Source organism: Heptranchias perlo, chromosome 13, assembly GCF_035084215.1.
Source record: "Heptranchias perlo isolate sHepPer1 chromosome 13, sHepPer1.hap1, whole genome shotgun sequence".
NCBI lineage: Eukaryota > Metazoa > Chordata > Chondrichthyes > Hexanchiformes > Hexanchidae > Heptranchias > Heptranchias perlo.
In genome coordinates this window covers 1,594,656-1,609,720 of record NC_090337.1, presented here as the reverse complement: position 1 = coordinate 1,609,720, position 15,065 = coordinate 1,594,656, and the positions used below count along the sequence as shown (strand labels likewise).

General features: G+C 48.4%; 1 protein-coding gene across 13 annotated transcripts in view; it reads right to left on the bottom strand.

Annotated features, from left to right (window-relative positions):
- lpp (LIM domain containing preferred translocation partner in lipoma) overlaps nucleotides 1-15,065 on the bottom strand; it is a 507,683-nt gene that overhangs the window by 441,988 nt on the left and 50,630 nt on the right. The gene's annotated exons all lie outside the window — the stretch shown is intronic.

Below are 15,065 nucleotides of genomic sequence, written 5' to 3'. Positions count from 1 at the left end.
GTACAGTACTGGTGGGTACAGGTCTGTCACTGTATAACACAGGGGCACAGTACTGGTGGGTACAGGTCTGTCACTGTATAACACTGGGGTACAGTACTGGTGGGTACTGGTCTGTCACTGTATAACACTGGGGTACAGTACTGGTGGGTACTGGTCTGTCACTGTATAACACTGGGGTACAGTACTGGTGGGTACAGGTCTGTCACTGTATAACACTGGGGCACAGGTCTGTCACTGTATAACACTGGGGTACAGTACTGGTGGGTACTGGTCTGTCACTGTATAACACTGGGGTACAGTACTGGTGGGTACAGGTCTGTCACTGTATAACACTGGGGTACAGTACTGGTGGGTACTGGTCTGTCACTGTATAACACTGGGGTACAGTACTGGTGGGTACAGGTCTGTCACTGTATAACACTGGGGCACAGGTCTGTCACTGTATAACACTGGGGTAACAGTACTGGTGGGTACAGGTCTGTCACTGTATAACACTGGGGTACAGTACTGGTGGGTACAGGTCTGTCACTGTATAACACTGGGGTACAGTACTGGGGGGTACAAGTCTGTCACTGTATAACACTGGGGTACAGTACTGGTGGGTACAGGTCTGTCACTGTATAACACTGGGGCACAGTACTGGTGGGTACAGGTCTGTCACTGTATAACACTGGGGTACAGTACTGGTGGGTACAGGTCTGTCACTGTATAACACTGGGGTACAGTACTGGTGGGTACAGGTCTGTCACTGTATAACACTGGGGTACAGTACTGGTGGGTACAGGTCTGTCACTGTATAACACTGGGGTACAGTACTAGGGGTACAGGAACCCTCGAAGTGAAGGCACGGTGGTGGTGATGGTGGGTCGGGGCGGGGGGGACACGTGAGCTGAGCTGGAGCTAAGGCCCGATAGACGATGGTTTTCCTTCTACCCAGAAAATGCCGGTCACTGGTAGAGGCAGCAGGCACCTCAAGGCACCTGAAGGTGCCACGGTGTCTCTCTGTCTTTCACCTTCACCCAATCCAGTGCGGGACATGGTCAGTATCTCTCTGATTTGTAAAGCTGCTGTTTTTCCCAAAGATCTTTCCTGATGTACAAGTTTTCCCCAGCTGCACAGGATCCCATTTGCTTTAATGCTATGCAGTGTCCTGCTGGGATTCTCAATCAGAGGTTTTAGATTTTATTCCCCAAGTTAACAGAGACAAAATACTACAGAACACACAACAGGCAAATAGCAGAGCACGAGGTGATAACCTCATCTAGCAACACATCAAGTCTATTCCAATATCAATTTAATATAGCTCCCTTCCGACAGAACTAGTCTCCTGCAAACAAATATCACTTCTCCAGGTTTTCTGTGAGGTGGGGGTGATAATTTCCCCTCAGCAATCTAACCTCAGTTTATAAAGCAGAAATTGTCTTTCAAGTGGAATTCCAAAGGAAACGCAATTAAATTGCCCACAAATCATCCCGGTCACATCTGCGAGCCTGCTGACTGCAACTTCGTGCAAACATACAAGCATTTGATCAATTTGAAAATATAATAACCCTGGGGAATGTCAATACTGATAATAGAAAGAGTTAACAAACTGGTGTAGCACTACACCAGACGAAGTTTCACCCTGTTAACCAAGGTGTCTTCCCATTAACACGGGGAAATAGTGTTAATTAGATTACTGGCACATTATTCCAGGATACTGATATACAAAAGGTTTTCTACAATTATGACAGTGTCTATATCCAAACCCTGTCACTCGAAAATTAGGACAGGAGTCTGTGGAAGGGTGTTAATATTCACAGGGCAGCCCCAGGATTATGTTGCTCATTGGCTTTTGGATATCGAGGATGTGAAAGGCACTATATAAATGCAAGTTCTTTCTTTCGTTCCTGATTTACCTTGTCTTCGCTCCTAACTTATCATTCTTGGTGTCCGACACTGGGGCTCGTCTCTGCGTCAAGGGAGAAAATCCAAGTTTCCCATTTTAATGAGGGACATAAATAACTCATTAAACTGTTACAACATGCTTTGCTGGTGAAATCATCTGGTGAGGGGGGGAGCAGAGTGTCAGCCTTAGCTCAGTGGGTAACTCTCTCTCCTGAGTCAGAAAGTCATGGGTTCAAGTCCCACTCCAGAGACTTGAGCCCATAATCCAGGCTGACACTCCCAGTGCAGTACTGAGGGAGTGCTGCACTGTCAGAGGTACCATCTTTTGGATGAGATGTTAAACTGAGGCACCTTCTGCCCCTCTCAGGTGGATGTAAATGATCCCAAGGCACTATTTTGAAGAAGAGCAGGGGAGTTCTCTCCGGTGTCCTGGGTAATATTTATCCAGGAACGTATAAGATTCTGACAGGGTTTGACAGGGTAGACGCTGAGAGGTTGTTTCCCCTGGCTGGAAAGTCTAGAACTAGGGGGCATAGTCGCAGGATAAGGGGTCGGCCATTTAATACTGAGATGAGGAGGACTTTCTTCACTCAGAGAGCTGTGAATATTTGGAATTCTCTCCCCCAGGGGGCTCGAGGGGAATCAAGGGATATGGGGATCGGGCGGGAAAGTGGAGTTGAGGTCGAAGATCAGCCATGATCTCACTGAATGGTGGAGCAGGCTCGAGGGGCCGTATGGCCTACTCCTGCTCCTATTTCTTATGTCCTTATCCCTCAACCAACATCACGAAACAGATTATCTGGTCATTATCACATTGCTGTTTCTGGGATCTTGCTGTGCGCAAATTGGCTGCCGCATTTCCTACATTACAATAGTGACCACACTTCAAAAGTACTGGCTGTAAAGCTTTGGGTCGCCCTGAAGTCGCGAAAGACGCTACATAAATGCAAGTTCTTTCTTTCAGTAATGTAAATTACTGCATAACACAGCTCAGAAAAAGCCTCCTGCTCCAGAGGCCGACCTCTCCAGAGATGTGGGATGTGGTGGTTTAATAACTTGTCGCGTTAACCTCACACGGTGAGGTTAAATTGTGGGATCCGTCAGAGGAGAAGGTAAGGCTAACCAAACACAGGCAGAAAAGACCTCACCCTGTGGGGACCCACACTCTCAGACATTCAGGGAATTCATCAAAACCAACCTGACCCTTCGCCCACCAAATAACACTTCAGACAGAAATCAGTCCCATCTCCAAATATGGTTGGCATTAGAAGGGGCCAAACCAAAGCATAAATTTTAATTGGATAGGCCGCCCGGAGACACGGGGGAGCAGGAGAAAATGATGGCAAGAGACACATTTCAGAATTTAGTACATGTGTTTTGCATAACTCATTAAGTCGGGCTACACTGTCCCTTCACGTGTTTTGCATCCCTCTCACACTAACCCTAATACAGTACATAAACCCTTCAACGTAGGGGGCATGATTAAGAAATTTGCGGATGACACAAAGATAGGCCGTGTGGTTGATAGTGAGGAGGAAAGCTGTAGACTGCAGGAAGAAATCAATGGACTGGTCAGGTGGGCAGAAAAGTGGCAAATGGAATTCAATCCAGAGAAGTGTGAGGTAATGCATTTGGGGAGAGCAAACAAGGCAAGGGAATACACAATAAATGGGAGGATACTGAGAGGTGTAGAGGAAGTGAGGGACCTTGGAGTGCATGTCCACAGATCCCTGAAGGTAGCAGGACAGGTAGATAAGGTGGTTAAGAAGGCATATGGAATACTCCCCTTTATTAGCCGAGGCATAGAATATAAGAGCAGGGAGGTTATGCTGGAACTGTATAAAACACTGGTTAGGCCGCAGCTTGAGTACTGCGTACAGTTCTGGTCACCACATTACAGGAAGGATGTAATTGCACGAGAGAGGGTGCAGAGGAGATTTACGAGGATGTTGCCGGGACTGGAGAATTTTAGCTATGATGATGGAGTGGATAGGCTGGGGTTGTTTTCCTTGGAGCAGAGGAGGCTGAGGGGAGATTTAATTGAGGTGTACAAAATTATGAGGGGCCTAGATAGAGTGGATAGGGAGGACCTATTTCCCTTAACGGAGGGGTCAATAACCAGGGGGCATAGATTTAAAGTGATTGGTAGAAGGATTAGAGCAGAAATTAGAAAAATGTTTTTCATCCAGAGGGTGGTGGGGGTCTGGAACTCACTGCCTGAGAGGGTGGGAGAGGCAGAAACCCTCAACTCATTAAAAAAAATCCCTGGATGTGCACCTGAAGAGCCGTGACCTGCAGGGCTACGGACCAAATGCGGGAAAGTGGGATCAGGCTGGGGGATCGTTTCTCAGCTGGCGCGGACACGATGGGCCGAATGGCCTCCTTCTGTGCTGTAAATTTTCTATGATTCTAAACCCCCAGGAGTTGTAAACACGTTCAATACACTTCACCCGCTAGCCCTGGACTCCCCTTCCTGCACCTCAAGTCCACAGTCCACCTTTACTTCAATTGTTTGATTCCAGGAGGTGCAAGGCACCTTACAATTGGTTCACAATAGACCAGTTACACACAGGAACCTGCAATTATGTTAATACCACAAGTCAACTTACTCCAGAACTGAGCAACTGACAGTCAGACAAAGAGAGAGAGAGACACACACAGAGAGAGAGAGAGAGAGAGAGGGAGAGAGAGGGAGAGGAGAGGGACACAGACAGAGACAGAAAGAGAGAGACAGAGACAGACAAAGAGAGAGAGAGAGAGACACAGAGAGAGAGAGGGAGAGAGAGAGAGAGGAGAGGGACACAGACAGAGAGAGAGAGAAAGAGAGAGACAGAGACAGACAAAGAGAGAGAGAGAGAGACACACACACAGAGAGAGACACACACAGAGAGAGAGAGAGAGAGAGGGAGAGAGGAGAGGGACACAGACAGAGACAGAGAGAAAGAGAGAGACAGAGAGAGAGAGAGAAAGAGGACAGGGACACAGACAGAGAGAGAGAGAGAGAGAGACAGAGACAGAGAGAGACAGAGACAGAGACAGAGAGAGACAGAGAGAGAGGGAGAGAGGAGAGAGACACAGACAGAGACAGAGAGATAGAGACAGAGAGACAGAGACAGAGACAGACAGAGACAGAGACAGAGACTGACAGAGAGAGAGACTGACAGAGAGAGAGACTGACAGAGAGAGAGACTGACAGAGAGAGAGAGACAGACAGACAGACAGACAGAGAGAGAGAGACACACACAGACAGAGACAGAGAGTTAGACAGACAGAGAGTTAGACAGACAGAGAGTTAGACAGACAGAGAGTTAGACAGACATGGATAGAGACACATGCACACACACAAGGAAAGAAAGACAGACACACACGGAGAGAGAGTCACAGTCACACGACAGGGAAAAGCACGCGCACACAGACACGTGCAAACTTAAAGAGACAGAGACCAACAGACAGAGACAAGGAGAGACAAACAGCGACAGCCAGGAACAAACATACACACAGACAGAGTGAAACACACATGTACCAGAATTTGAGCACATAATCTAGGCTGACACGCAGAGGGAGTGCTACATTGTTGGAAGGAGGTATCTATCGGATAAACTGAGACCCTGACTGTGTATTCGGGGGATGCTAACGATCCCATTGATTAATGGAAGAGTCGCAGAGCAGGGGAGTTCTCCTGATGTCCTGACCTATCTTCAGCCCTCAACCAACACCACCACAACAGATTAACTGCTCATTTATCTCTGCTCATTGTGGGATCTTGCTGTGCACAGATTCGCTGCTAGGTTTGCCTACAAAACAACAGTGACTCCATTTCAAAAAGTGACTTGTGTGAAGTCCTTTGAGATGTTCCCGAGATGCGATCAGTCATTACATAATCGCAAGGATTTCTGTCTCTGAGCATCGAGAAAAACGGAGATCGAATAAAATTGAACTTAGAATTGAGTCTTTGAAAGCTGCAGCTTTTAGTAAAAATAAAGCAAAAAATATAAAAATACCGTAGATGCTGGAAAACGGGGGGGAAAAAGGGCGAAAAAAAGACCAGAGTATGGGAAAGGAGGAAGGAAGCAAAAAAAATATATGCACAAGAAAAGCTTTATAAATCACTGGTTAGGCCTCAGCTGGAGTATCGTGTTGAATCCTGGGCACCACACTTTAGGAAGGATGTGAGAGGGATTTACTAGAATGGTACCAGGGATAAGGGACTTCACCTTACATGGAGAGACTGGAATGTAGGAACAGCAGAAGGCCATTTAGCCCCTCAATGAGATCACGGTTGATCTGTGATCTAACTCCATTTACCCACCATGGCCCCATATCCCTTAATACCTTCAGTTAACAAAAATCTATCAATCTCAGATTTGAAATTAACAATTGAGCATCAACTGCAGTTTGCGGAAGAGAGTTCCAAACTTCTCCCTCCCTTTGTGTGTAGAAATGTTCCCGAACTTCACTCCTGAAAGTCCTGGCTCTAATTTTTAGGCTGTGTCCCCGAGTCCTGGACTCTCCAACCAGCGGAAATAGTTTCTCTCTATCGACCCGATCAGTTCCCCTTAATATCTTGAAAACCTCGATCAAATCACCCCTTAATCTTCTAAATTCCAGGGAATACAACCCTAGTTTGTGTAATCTCTCCTCGTAATTTAACCCTGCAGTCCAGGTATCATTCTAGTAAATCTACGCTGCACTCCCTCCAAGGCCAATATTTCCTTCCTAAGGTGCGGTGCCCAGAACTGCTCACAGTACTCCAGGTGCGGTCTAACCAGGGTTTTGTATAGCTGCAGCATAACTTCTGCCCCCTTGTATTCTAGTCCTCTAGATATAAAGGTCAGCATTCCATTAGCCTTTTTGATTATTTTCTGTACCTGTCCATGACATTTTAATGATCTGTGGACATGGACCCCATGGTCTCTTTGGACCTCCACTGTTTCGAGCTTTTCATTAGAAAGTACTCTGATTGATCCTTTTTAGCTCCAAAGTGGATGACCTCACACTTGCCTACATTGAAATCTATTTGCTACAGTTTTGCCCATTCACTTAATCTATTAATATCTCTCTGTAATTTTATGCTTCCATCTACACTACTTACAATGCTGCCTATCTTTGTGTCATCAGCAAACTTGTAGAAGCTGGGATTGTTCTCCTTAGAGCAGAGTAGGTTCAGGGGAGATTTGATAGAGGGGTTCAAAATTATGAAGGGTTTTGACAGAGTAAATAAGGTGAAACTGTTTCCAGTGGCAGAAGGGTCGGTAACCAGAGGACACAGATTTAAGATAATTGGCAAAAAATCCAGAAGTGAGATGAGGAGAATTTTTTTACGCAGCGAGTTGTTATGATCTGGAATGTGCTGCCTAAAGCAGATTCAAAAATAACTTTCCAAAGGGAATTCGATAAATACTTGAAAAAGAGAAATTTACAGAGCTAGTGGAGAAAGAGCAGGGGAGTGGGACTAATTGGATAGCTCTTTCAAAGAGCCAGCACAGGCACGATGGGCCGAATGTGCCGTATCATTCTATGATTCTATAAATTTCACACACTCACTGATACACTTCTCATCATAACCCTGTATAATATTCCTGTACTTGTGGCGATTTTAACAAGTTGGTTTCCCTATAATTCTATGATTCTAAAAGAGAGGAGAGGTGTCTCTGTCTCTTGTCTTTGCCCGTTTCCCTCGCTATGTCCTTTCTCATTAGCTGCTGATCTGTAATACCTGAGCTTCTGATGAAGAGCAATGCCAGAAAAAATACTAATTTCCTTTCTTTATAGATATTGTGAGTTTCCAGCATTTTCTGTGTAGTTTCTTTCCCTTTTATTAAAAATGTTTTGTGTTAATCATTTCCCTCAATGTAACTGGACATGTGGTGTCTGCCCACTTAAACACAGAGAGAAAGAAAGAGGTGGGTGAACAGTCTGTTGCTGCCCTCCCTGCAGGTTTCGACCATCCCACTCACTGTACACAATCACAAGAAACAGGGTATCTTGTCACTAACAGGAAATGCACACCCAGGTTCCGAACAGCACCATTTCTTGCATTCCCTGTCGCTGTACTCTACTGACTTGTAAAAAAAAAAGTCATACCCAATCCAACACCCTGCAGCGTTGTCTGCAAACCTTCTACCCAGGGCAGTCTCTCAGTCAACCTGCACAGCCAAGTGCTCCTCAGAAACACTACCAGCTATTTCTGCAACTAATTTCAATACCAGGCTTCCCCATCCTGGTAAGAGCCAGGCAGGAGAGTCCTAGACACAGAATCAGGTCAAAGAGAGAATATTCCTTTTACTGACCCACAAGAGCTAAACAATATCCACATTCAAAGTCTCAAATAAATCTCCAAGTATTTTTAAGAGACAATCTCTCTTTTGTTTACCAAAATAAGGGCTGAAATCGAAATGAATCAAACCAGTATTTTCAAACCAGTAAAATGTCATTAGACAGAGTACACCATGAACTTCTCATCAGGCTGTGTCAAAACCTCTCCAAATTCCATTCCTATTTCCTCAATTTTTCAAAGTAGGTCACTGGAAATTGAAAAATATGCAGGTCAAGTAAACACGAGAGTCTCAGGATTTACACCCAGTAAACACGAGAGTCTCAGGATTTACACCCAGTAAACACGAGAGTCTCAGGATTTACACCCAGTAAACACGAGAGTCTCAGGATTTACACCCAGTAAACACGAGAGCCTCAGGATTTACACCCAGTAAACACGAGAGTCTCAGGATTTACACCCAGTAAACACGAGAGAGCCTCAGGATTTACACCCAGTAAACACGAGAGTCTCAGGATTTACACCCAGTAAACACGAGAGTCTCAGGATTTACACCCAGTAAACACGAGAGTCTCAGGATTTACACCCAGTAAACACGAGAGTCTCAGAATTTACACCCAGTAAACACGAGAGTCTCAGGATTTACACCCAGTAAACACGAGAGCCTCAGGATTTACACCCAGTAAACACGAGAGTCTCAGGATTTACACCCAGTAAACACGAGAGTCTCAGGATTTACACCCAGTAAACACGAGAGTCTCAGGATTTACACCCAGTAAACACGAGAGTCTCAGAATTTACACCCAGTAAACACGAGAGTCTCAGGATTTATACCCAGTAAACACGAGAGTCTCAGGATTTACACCCAGTAAACACGAGAGTCTCAGGATTTACACCCAGTAAACACGAGAGTCTCAGGATTTACACCCAGTAAACACGAGAGTCTCAGGATTTACACCCAGTAAACACGAGAGTCTCAGGATTTACACCCAGTAAATACACTGTCCACTCTGGGTCACGGATACATGAATCTGGGCGGATGGAACATCCTTTTCCTTATTGCATTCCCTATTTCGCCACTCCGGATGGGGAGGTTCTGGTGCCAGGATGGGATTGGACTGTGGGTGTGCTGTTCGACCCTGCCGCCTGATCCTTGGCCAGAACCAACAAGGGGTCTGAGCAGCACTGGACGCAGCTGTTTACTGTTTGCCTCCAGTGAGAAAGTGTTGGGAGCACGGAGAATGGACTGTCTCAGGAGACAGCGTTCCCTCAAATGCAGCAACGAGGGGTCGGATAAAAGCTGCCTTTATATTTAAAAACTGCGACTGCTGTCAGTCGGAGACTCTCCTGTTGCTGGCTTCTGATGATATAAAGGGTTTGGCGGATTTCCCTTGGTCCAGCAGCAAAGGAGACTGATGTTTTCATGGGTCTGAGCAGCTGCCACCAGACTCACCTGCCTCACTCACACTCAGACTGGGCCCAGGAGCTCAGAACACCTCACTGTAGAAACCCTCACAAAGCAGCACTGATAGAGCCGCGACAGGACAAAACCTCGCAAGCTGCTCCAAATAGCCTCACTGTAAAAACACCTCTACCTAGTTATTCAACCAATGACAATACAAACTGCAGTGGGAGGTCAGCTGGGTTAGGAAGCATTGGAGGGGGGGCAGGCACAGGTCGATTTGGGGAACGTCAAAGAGGAAGTAGCTGTGTCGGCCGGGGCTCAGTGGGTAACTCTCTCGCCTCTGAGACAGAAGGTCGTGGGTTCAAGTCCCACTCTAGAGACTTGAGCCCATAATCTAGGCCGACACTCCCAGTGCAGTACTGAGGGAGCGCTGCACTGTCGGAGGGTCAGTACTGAGGGAGCGCTGCACTGTCGGGGGGTCAGTACTGAGGGAGCGTTGCACTGTCGGAGGGTCAGTACTGAGGGAGCGTTGCACTGTCGGAGGGTCAGTACTGAGGGAGCGCTGCACTGTCGGAGGGTCAGTACTGAGGGAGTGCTGCACTGTCGGAGGGTCAGTACTGAGGGAGCGCTGCACTGTCGGGGGGTCAGTACTGAGGGAGTGCTGCACTGTCGGAGGGTCAGTACTGAGGGAGCGCTGCACTGTCGGGGGGTCAGTACTGAGGGAGCGTTGCACTGTCGGAGGGTCAGTACTGAGGGAGCGCTGCACTGTCGGAGGGTCAGTACTGAGGGAGCACTGCACTGTCGGAGGGTCAGTACTGAGGGAGCGTTGCACTGTCGGAGGGGCAGTACTGAGGGAGCGCTGCACTGTCGGGGGGTCAGTACTGAGGGAGCGTTGCACTGTCGGAGGGTCAGTACTGAGGGAGCGCTGCACTGTCGGAGGGTCAGTACTGAGGGAGCACTGCACTGTCGGAGGGTCAGTACTGAGGGAGCGCTGCACTGTCGGAGGGTCAGTACTGAGGGAGCGCTGCACTGTCGGAGGGTCAGTACTGAGGGAGCACTGCACTGTCGGAGGGTCAGTACTGAGGGAGTGCTGCACTGTCGGGGGGTCAGTACTGAGGGAGCGCTGCACTGTCGGTGGGTCAGTACTGAGGGAGCGTTGCACTGTCGGAGGGTCAGTACTGAGGGAGCGCTGCACTGTCGGAGGGTCAGTACTGAGGGAGCACTGCACTGTCGGAGGGTCAGTACTGAGGGAGCGCTGCACTGTCGGAGGGTCAGTACTGAGGGAGCACTGCACTGTCGGAGGGTCAGTACTGAGGGAGCGCTGCACTGTCGGAGGGTCAGTACTGAGGGAGTGCTGCACTGTCGGAGGGTCAGTACTGAGGGAGCGCTGCACTGTCGGAGGGTCAGTACTGAGGGAGCGCTGCACTGTCAGAGGGTCAGTACCGAGGGAGCGCTGCACTGTCAGAGGTGCCGTCTTTTGGATGAGACGTTAAACGGAGGCCCCGTCTGCCCCCTCAGGTGGATGTAAAAGATCCATGGCCCCTAGTCGAAGAGCTGGAGAGTTCTCCCTGGTGTCCCTTAACCAACACATGAAGCACATTATCAGATCATTCGCACATTACTGTTTGTGGGATCTTGCTATGCGCAAATTGGCTGCCAAGTTTCCTACATTACAGCAATGACTACACTTCAGAAGTACTTCTATTTGTTCATTCTTCCTTTTGCTGGGAGAGCGTCGAGCAAGAGGGGGCAGTTGGGTTAGGGAGATGCTGGAGGCGAAGAGACGATGGGGTCAGAACACCTGATCCTTGGGGAATCTCTGCTTCTCTTTATGGCAGGGATTAACCCATTGCTCTCTGGAGAACTGTGAATTTAAATCCTGACCTGCCGCTTCAAGGAAAGCAGACTAAATCGTCCTGGGAATATATTCCACCTTAGCGGTCAGTGTGCTCTGAGACAATAAGCACATGAATCTCTCCGGCCCACCCAGGCTCACACCAGCCAAACAGCGGCCAATTTCAGGAAAACCTTTGGGAAAATCCTCAACTCCTGAACCCAAATGAAAGAAGGTCCAGAAACCAAGGTTAACACACCCTCACCACATGTACCTAATCCCCACCCTCACCACATGTACCTAATCCCCACCCTCACCACATGGACCTAATCCCCACCCTCACCACATGGACCTAATCCCCACCCTCACCACATGGACCTAATCCCCACCCTCACCACATGGACCTAATCCCCACCCTCACCACATGGACCTAATACCCACCCTCACCACATGGACCTAATCCCCACCCTCACCACATGGACCTAATCCCCACCCTCACCACATGGACCTAATACCCACCCTCACCACCACATGTACCTAATCCCCACCCTCACCACATGTACCTAATCCCCACCCTCATCACCACATGTACCTAATCCCCACCCTCACCACATGTACCTAATCCCCACCCTCACCACATGGACCTAATCCCCACCCTCACCACATGTACCTAATCCCCACCCTCACCACATGGACCTAATACCCACCCTCACCACCACATGTACCTAATCCCCACCCTCACCACATGTACCTAATCCCCACCCTCATCACCACATGTACCTAATCCCCACCCTCACCACATGTACCTAATCCCCACCCTCACCACATGGACCTAATCCCCACCCTCACCACATGGACCTAATCCCCACCCTCACCACATGGACCTAATCCCCACCCTCACCACATGGACCTAATCCCCACCCTCACCACATGGACCTAATACCCACCCTCACCACATGGACCTAATCCCCACCCTCACCACATGGACCTAATCCCCACCCTCATCACATGTACCTAATCCCCACCCTCACCACATGTACCTAATCCCCACCCTCACCACATGTACCTAATCCCCACCCTCACCACATGGACCTAATCCCCACCCTCACCACATGGACCTAATCCCCACCCTCACCACATGGACCTAATCCCCACCCTCACCACATGTACCTAATCCCCACCCTCACCACATGGACCTAATCCCCACCCTCACCACATGGACCTAACCCCCACCCTCACCACATGGACCTAATCCCCACCCTCACCACATGGACCTAATCCCCACCCTCACCACATGGACCTAATCCCCACCCTCACCACATGGACCTAATCCCCACCCTCACCACATGGACCTAATCCCCACCCTCACCACATGTACCTAATCCCCACCCTCACCACATGGACCTAATCCCCACCCTCAGAGGCCCAGTTGGAGAATAAAACGCTCATTTCCATCGTGGGGTCGGGCCAGTCCCTGAGATCAGACGCCCGGCCCCACGATATCTCTCCCACCCTTTAACAGTCCCAGCTGTCAAAAAATGTATCAGCACTTTGTTGAACTTTACAACAACCTCCCCGACCTGTCCCACTTCCTGGGCCGGCTGGCCCACACTCACCGCCCCCTGCGTGAGATGTTTCTACTTTTGCCCATCCCCGATCTCCATCACTCCACCATTGGCGGCCGTGCCTTCAGCTGCCTCGGCCCTAAACCTCTCCCCCTCTCTCTCCTCCTTCAAGACGCTCCTTAAAACCTACCTCTTTGACCAAGGTTTTGATCACCTGTCCCAATATCTCCTTATGTGGCTCGGTGACAAATTTTGTCTGATTTACACTCCTGTGAAGCGCCTTGGGACGATTTACTACGTTAAAGGCACAAAATAAATGCAAGTTGTTGTTGTTATTGTTGTGTATTCATAGAGTCAGAGTCATAGAGTTATACAGCACGGATAGAGGCCCTTCGGCCCATCGTGTCCGCGCCGGCCATCAGCCCTGTCTAGTCTAATCCCATATTCCAGCATTTGGTCCGTAGCCTTGTATGCTATGGCATTTCAAGTGCTCATCCAAATGCTTCTTCAATGTTGTGAGGGTTCCTGCCTCCACAACCCTTTCAGGCAGTGAGTTCCAGACTCCAACCACCCTCTGGGTGAAAAAGTTCTTTCTCAAATCCCCTCTAAACCTCCCGCCTTTTACCTTGAATCGATGTCCCCTTGTTATAGAACCCTCAACGAAGGGAAAAAGCTCCTTAGTATCCATCCTATCTGTGCCCCTCATAATTTTGTACACCTCAATCATGTCCCCCCTCAGCCTCCTCTGCTCCAAGGAAAACAAACCCAATCTTCCCAGTCTCTCTTCATAGCTGAAGCGCTCCAGCCCTGGTAACATCCTGGTGAATCTCCTCTGCACCCTCTCCAAAGCGATCACATCCTTCCTGTAGTGTGGCGACCAGAACTGCACACAGTACTCCAGCTGTGGCCTAACCAGTGTTTTATACAGCTCCATCATAACCTCCTTGCTCTTATATTCTATGCCTCGGCTAATAAAGGCAAGTATCCCATATGCCTTCTTTACCACCTTATCTACCTGTTCCGCCGCCTTCAGGGATCTGTGAACTTGCACACCAAGATCCCTCTGACCCTCTGTCTTGCCTAGGGTCCTCCCATTCATTGTGTATTCCCTTGCCTGTCCCTCCAAAGTGCATCACCTCGCACTTTTCCGGGTTAAATTCCATTTGCCACTGTTCCGCCCATCTGACCAACCCATCTATATCGTCCTGCAGACTGAGGCTATCCTCCTCGCTATTTACCACCCTACCAATCTTTGTATCATCAGCGAACTTACTGATCATACCTTTTACATTCATATCCACGTCATTAATGTAGACCACAAACAGCAAGGGACCCAGCACCGATCCCTGTGGTACCCCACTGGCCACAGGCTTCCAGTCACAAAAACAACCTTCGACCATCACCCTCTGCCTTCTGCCACTAAGCCAGTTTTGTATCCAAAGTGCCAAGGCACCCTGGATTCCATGGGCTCGTACCTTCTTGACCAGTCTCCTGTGGGGGACTTTATCAAAGGCCTTACTGAAATCCATGTATACCACATCCACTGCGTTACCCTCATCCACACGCCTAGTCACCCCCTCAAAAAATTCAATCAAATTAGTCAGACATGATCTTCCCTTGACAAAGCCATGTTGACTATCCCTGATTAATCCTTGCTTCTCCAAGTGGAGACTAATTTTGTCCTTCAGAATTTTTTCCAATAATTTTCCTACCACTGATGTTAGGCTCACTGGCCTGTAGTTCCCCGGTTTTTCCCTACTCCCCTTCTTGAATAATGGTATTACATTAGCGGTTCTCCAGTCCTCTGGCACATCCCCTGTGGCCAGAGAGGTTCTGAATATATGTCATGATGTGGAGATGCCGGTGATGGACTGGGGTTGACAATTGTAAACAATTTTACAACACCAAGTTATAGTCCAGCAATTTTATTTTAAATTCACAAGCTTTCGGAGGCTACCTCCTTCCTCAGGTGAACGATGTGGAAATGAAGTCCTCGAAATGAAGTCGCATTTATAATTCACAGAACAAGCATTGTTCTGTGAATTATAAATGCGACTTCATTTCGAGGACTTCATTTCCACATCGTTCACCTGAGGAAGG